This window comes from Myxine glutinosa, chromosome 1, assembly GCF_964187855.1.
Source record: "Myxine glutinosa chromosome 1, kmMyxGlut1.1, whole genome shotgun sequence".
NCBI classification, from domain to species: Eukaryota; Metazoa; Chordata; class Myxini; order Myxiniformes; family Myxinidae; genus Myxine; species Myxine glutinosa.
This window is the reverse complement of record NC_136261.1, coordinates 357302814-357309406: the sequence shown is the minus strand read 5'-3', so window position 1 is coordinate 357309406 and position 6593 is coordinate 357302814. Positions and strand designations below refer to the sequence as shown.

General features: G+C 42.6%; 1 non-coding gene across 1 annotated transcript; it reads left to right on the top strand.

Moving 5' to 3' along the window:
- The first annotated feature begins 2629 nt into the window (after nucleotides 1-2629).
- TRNAP-AGG (transfer RNA proline (anticodon AGG)) lies at nucleotides 2630-2701 on the top strand. Its single transcript has one exon. It is a non-coding gene; the product is annotated as a tRNA-Pro (tRNA).
- The last annotated feature ends 3892 nt before the right edge of the window (nucleotides 2702-6593 follow it).

Below are 6593 nucleotides of genomic sequence, written 5' to 3'. Positions count from 1 at the left end.
TCGGCTTGTGGAAGACCTACAACACAGAACAGAACAGACCCTAATAAACCATCAATGTATTGACTCATTGGTCCAGAGTTATGATTCTTCCTTTGGGTGTGAGAGATCGCGGCCTCATTATCCTGGATGAGTCCTCAAAATTAATCTTTTATACTTCTTTGTTTGTTTGTTGGAGAGCCTGAGAATCAGTGGAAGGATCTGAGGATGCGTTATGTTGAATTTGAGGTAGTTTGTTTCGTTCATTGATGGGTTTTTGGAAAAGGAAAACTCTTTATGCAAGGCCTCGGAGCGTGGAAGACCTACAACACAGAACAGAACAGACCCTAATAAACCAACAATGTATTGGCTCGTTGGTCCAGATTTATGATTCTTCCTTTGGGTGTTAGAGATCGCGGCCTCATCATCCTGGATGAGTCCTCAAAATTAATCTTTTATACTTCTTTCTTTGTTTGTTGGAGAGCTTGAGAAGCAGTGGAAGGATCTGAGGGTGAATCATGGTGGTTTGAGGCAGTCAAGTTCAGTGTATTGATGGGCTGCTGCAAAGCCAAAAACTCTTGGTCCTATTTTGATGGTCCTGGAAATGATATAGCACAGAAGAGAACAAAGCCTAACACCAACAACAAGGATGGTTCGTTGGTCTGGAGGTATGATTCTCGCTTAGGGTGCGAGAGGTCCCGGGTTCAAATCCCAGACAAGCCCTTTGATTGAACTTTTATACCTTCTTGATTTGGTGGAGATCTGCCAAACCCTTGGAATGATCTGAAGAGAAATTGCATTAGGTTGAGGCAGAAGTGTTCAGTGAATTTTTGGGCTTATGCAAAAGCAAAAACTTTTTGTCCAAAGTCTCGGCTTGTGGAAGACCTACAACACAGAACAGAACAGACGCTAATAAACCATCAATGTATTGACTCATTGGTCCAGAGTTATGATTCTTCCTTTGGGTGTGAGAGATCGCGGCCTCATCATCCTGGATGAGTCCACAAAATTAATCTTTCATACTTCTTTGTTTGCTTGTTGGAGAGCTTGAGAAGCAGTGGAAGGATCTGAGGGTGACTTATGTTGTGTTTGAGGTCAGCGTGTTTAGATGATTGACCGGCTTTTGCAAAAGCAAAAACTCTTTGTCCAAATTTCATGCTCCTGAAAGAGCTCAAACACAGAAGAAACAGAGTTTCAAAACTACAATACAATAAGGTTGGTTCGTCGGTCTAGAGTCTTTTTTTTTTTTTTGTTTCGGATGCGAGAGGTCCCGGGTTCAAATCCGGGACGGGCACTTTGATTGAACTTTTATACCTTCTTGATTTCATGGACACCTGCCAAAGCATCCTTCATGATTTCCTGGCGACCTGCCAAAGCCTTGGAATGATCTGAAGGGAAATTGCATTCGGTTGAGGCAGAAGTGTTCAGTGAATTGTTGGGCTTTTGCAAAAGCAAAAACTTTTTATCCAAAGTCTCAGCTTGTGGGAGAGCTATAACACAGAACAGAACAGATCCTAATAAACCAACAACGTATTGGCTCGTTGGTCTCGAGGTATGTTTTTTGCTTCGGGTGTGATAGGTCCTGGGTTAAAATCCCAGAGGTGCCCTGATGAATCGTTTTTTAAACATTGTTTGTTGGAGGGTTTGAGAATCAGTGGAAGGATCTGAGGATGCATTATGTTGAATTTGAGGTAGTTTGTTTCGTTCATTGATGGGTTTTTGGAAAAGGAAAACTCTTTATGCAAGGCCTCGGAGCGTGGAAGACCTACAACACAGAACAGAACAGACCCTAATAAACCAACAATGTATTGGCTCGTTGGTCCAGAGTTATGATTCTTCCTTTGGGTGTGAGAGATTGCGGCCTCATCATCCTGGATGAGTCCTCAAAATTAATCTTTTATACTTCTTTCTTTGTTTGTTGGAGAGCTTGAGAAGCAGTGGAAGGATCTGAGGGTGAATCGTGGTGGTTTGAGGCAGTCAAGTTCAGTGTATTGATGGGCTGCTGCAAAGCCAAAAACTCTTGGTCCTATTTTGATGGTCCTGGAAATGATATAGCACAGAAGAGAACAGAGCCTAACACCAACAACAAGGATGGTTCGTTGGTCTGGAGGTATGATTCTATGCTTCGGGTGCGAGAGGTCCTGGGTTAAAATCCCAGACGAGTCCTGGTGATTCATCTTTGAAACGTTGTTTGTTGAAGGGTTTGAGAATCAGTGGAAGGATCTGAGGATGCGTTATGTTGAATTTGAGGTAGTTTGTTTCGTTCATTGATGGGTTTTTGGAAAAGGAAAACTCTTTATGCAAGGCCTTGGAGCGCGGAAGACCGACAACACAGAACAGAACAGATCCTAATAAACGAACAATGTATTGGCTCGTTGGACCAGAGTTATGATTCTTGCTTTGGATTGAGAGGTAGCGGCTTCATCACCCTGGATGAGTCCTCAAAATTAATCTTTTGAACTTCCTTTCTTTGTTTGATGGAGAGCTTGAGAAGCAGTGGAAGGATTTGAGGGTGACTTCTGTTGTGTTTGAAGTCGTCGTGTTTTGATCATTGATGGGCTTTTGCAAAAGCATGAACTCTTTGTCCAAATTTCATGCTCCTGAAAGAGCTGTGACACAGAAGTGAACAGAGCCTAACACTTATAATAAGGTTGGTTCGTTGGTCTAGAGGTATGATTCTCGCTTAGGGTGCGAGAGGTCCCGGGTTCAAATCCCGGACGAGCCCTTTGATTGAACTTTTGTACCTTCTTGATTTGGTGGAGACCTGCCAAAGCCTTGGAATGATCTGAAGAGAAATTGCATTAGGTAGAGGCAGAACTGTTCAGTGAATTTTTGGGCTCATGCAAAAGCAAAAACTTTTTGTCCAAAGTCTCGGCTTGTGGGAGAGCTATATCACAGAACAGAACAGACCCTAATAAACCAACAACCTATTGGCCCGTTGGTCTAGAGGTATGTTTTTGCTTCGGGTGTGATGGGTCCTGGGTTAAAATCCCAGAGGTGCCCTGATGATTCGTCTTTTAAACATTGTTTGTTGGAGGGTTTGAGAATCAGTGGAAGGATCTGAAAATGCGTTATGTTGAATTTGGGGTAGTTTGTTTCGTTCATTGATGGGTTTTTGAAAAGGAAAACTCTTTATGCAAGGCCTCGTAGCGTGGAAGACCTACAACACAGAACAGAACAGACCCTAATAAACCAACAATGTATTGGCTCGTTGGTCCAGAGTTATGATTCTTCCTTTGGGTGTGAGAGGTCGCGGCTTCATCATCCTGGATGAGTCCTCAAAATTAATCTTTTATACTTCTTTGTTTGTTTGTTGGAGAGCTTGAGAAGCAGTGGAAGGATGTGAGGGTGACTTATGTTGTGTTTGAGGTCAGCGTGTTTAGATGATTGACCGGCTTTTGCAAAAGCAAAAACTCTTTGTCCAAATTTCATGCTCCTGAAACAGCTCAAACACAGAAGAAACAGAGTTTCAAAACTACAACACAATAAGGTTGGTTCGTTGGTCTAGAGTCTAGACTCTATTTTTGTTTCGGATGCGAGAGGTCCCGGGTTTAAATCCGGGACGAGCCCTTTGATTGAACTTTTATACCTTCTTGATTTCATGGACACCTGCCAAAGCATCCTTCATGATTTCGTGGCGACCTGCCAAAGCCTTGGAATGATCTGAAGAGAAATTGCATTAGGTTGAGGCAGAAGTGTTCAGTGAATTTTTGGGCTTATGCAAAAGCAAAAACTTTTTGTCCAAAGTCTTGGCTTGTGGGAGAGCTATAACACAGAACAGAACAGACCCTAATAAACCAACAACGTATTGGCTCGTTGGTCTAGAGGTATGTTTTTTGCTTCGGGTGTGATAGGTCCTGGGTTAAAATCCCAGAGGTGCCCTGATGATTCGTCTTTTAAACATTGTTTGTTGGAGGGTTTGAGAATCAGTGGAGGGATCTGAGGATGCGTCATGTTGAATTTGAGGTAGTTTGTTTCGTTCATTGATGGGTTTTTGGAAAAGGAAAACTCTTTATGCAAGGCCTCGGAGCGTGGAAGACCTACAACACAGAACAGAACAGACCCTAATAAACCAACAATGTATTGGCTCGTTGGTCCAGAATTATGATTCTTCCTTTGGGTGTGAGAGATCACGGCCTCATCATCCTGGATGAGTCCTCAAAATTAATCTTTTATACTTCTTTCTTTGTTTGTTGGAGAGCTTGAGAAGCAGTGGAAGGATCTGAGGGTGAATCATGGTGGTTTGAGGCAGTCAAGTTCAGTGTATTGATGGGCTGCTGCAAAGCCAAAAACTCTTGGTCCTATTTTGATGGTCCTGGAAATGATATAGCACAGAAGAGAACAGAGCCTAACACCAACGACAAGGATGGTTCGTTGGTCTGGAGGTATGATTCTAGCTTCGGGTGCGAGAGGTCCTGGGTTAAAATCCCAGACGAGCCCTGATGATTCATCTTTGAAACGTTGTTTGTTGAAGGGTTTGAGAATCAGTGGAAGGATCTGGGGATGTGTTATGTTGAATTAGAGGTAGTTTGTTTCGTTCATTGATGGGTTTTTGGAAAAGGAAAACTCTTTATGCAAGGCCTCGGAGCGTGGAAGACCAACAACACAGAACAGAACAGACCCTAATAAACCATCAATGTATTGACTCGTTGGTCCAGAGTTATGATTCTTCCTTTGGGTGTGAGAGATCGCGGCCTCATTATCCTGGATGAGTCCTCAAAATTAATCTTTTATACTTCTTTGTTTGTTTGTTGGAGAGCTTGAGAATCAGTGGAAGGATCTGAGGATGCGTTATGTTGAATTTGAGGTAGTTTGTTTCGTTCATTGATGGGTTTTTGGAAAAGGAAAACTCTTTATGCAAGGCCTCGGAGCGTGGAAGACATACAACACAGAACAGAACAGATCCTAATTAAACCAACAATGTTTTGGCTCGTTGGACCAGAGTTATGATTCTTGCTTTGGGTGGAGAGGTCGCGGCTTCATCACCCTGGATGAGTCCTCAAAATTAATCTTTTGAACTTCCTTTCTTTGTTTGATGGAGTGCTTGAGAAGCAGTGGAAGGATTTGAGGGTGACTTCTGTTGTGTTTGAGGTCGTCGTGTTTTGATCATTGATGGGCTTTTGCAAAAGCATGAACTCTTTGTCCAAATTTCATGCTCCTGAAAGAGCTGTGACACAGAAGAGAACAGAGCCTAACTCATATAATAAGGTTGGTTCGTTGGTCTAGAGGTATGATTCTCACTTAGGGTGTGAGAGGTCCTGGGTTCAAATCACCAAACAAGCCCTTTGATTGAACTTTTATACCTTCTTGATTTGGTGGAGATCTGCCAAACCCTTGGAATGATCTGAAGAGAAATTGCATTAGGTTGAGGCAGAAGTGTTCAGTGAATTTTTGGGCTTATGCAAAAGCAAAAACTTTTTGTCCAAAGTCTCGGCTTGTGGAAGACCTACAACACAGAACAGAACAGACCCTAATAAACCATCAATGTATTGACTCATTGGTCCAGAGTTATGATTCTTCCTTTGGGTGTGAGAGATCGCGGCCTCATTATCCTGGATGAGTCCTCAAAATTAATCTTTTATACTTCTTTGTTTGTTTGTTGGAGAGCTTGAGAATCAGTGGAAGGACCTGAGGATGCGTTATGTTGAATTTGAGGTAGTTTGTTTCGTTCATTGATGGGTTTTTGGAAAAGGAAAACTCTTTATGCAAGGCCTCAGAGCGTGGAAGACCTACAACACAGAACAGAACAGACCCTAATAAACCAACAATGTATTGGCTCGTTCGTCCAGATTTATGATTCTTCCTTTGGGTGTGAGAGATCGCGGCCTCATCATCCTGGATGAGTCCTCAAAATTAATCTTTTATACTTCTTTCTTTGTTTGTTGGAGAGCTTGAGAAGCAGTGGAAGGATCTGAGGGTGAATCATGGTGGTTTGAGGCAGTCAAGTTCAGTGTATTGATGGGCTGCTGCAAAGCCAAAAACTCTTGGTCCTATTTTGATGGTCCTGGAAATGATATAGCACAGAAGAGAACAGAGCCTAACACCAACAACAAGGATGGTTCATTGGTCTGGAGGTATGATTCTAGCTTCGGGTGCGAGAGGTCTTGGGTTAAAATCCCAGACGAGCCCTGATGATTAATCTTTGATACGTTGTTTGTTGAAGGGTTTGAGAATCAGTGGAAGGATCTGAGGATGTGTTATGTTGAATTTGAGGTAGTTTGTTTCGTTCATTGATGGGTTTTTGGAAAAGGAAAACTCTTTCTGCAAGGCCTCGGAGCGCGGAAGACCGACAACACAGAACAGAACAGATCCTAATTAAACCAACAATGTATTGGCTCGTTGGACCAGAGTTATGATTCTTGCTTTGGATGGAGAGGTCGCGGCTTCATCACCCTGGATGAGTCCTCAAAATTAATCTTTTGAACTTCCTTTCTTTGTTTGATGGAGAGCTTGAGAAGCAGTGGAAGGATTTGAGGGTGACTTCTGTTGTGTTTGAGGTCGTCGTGTTTTGATCATTGATGGGCTTTTGCAAAAGCATGAACTCTTTGTCCAAATTTCATGCTCCTGAAAGAGCTGTGACACTGAAGAGAACAGAGCCTAACACATACAATCAGGTT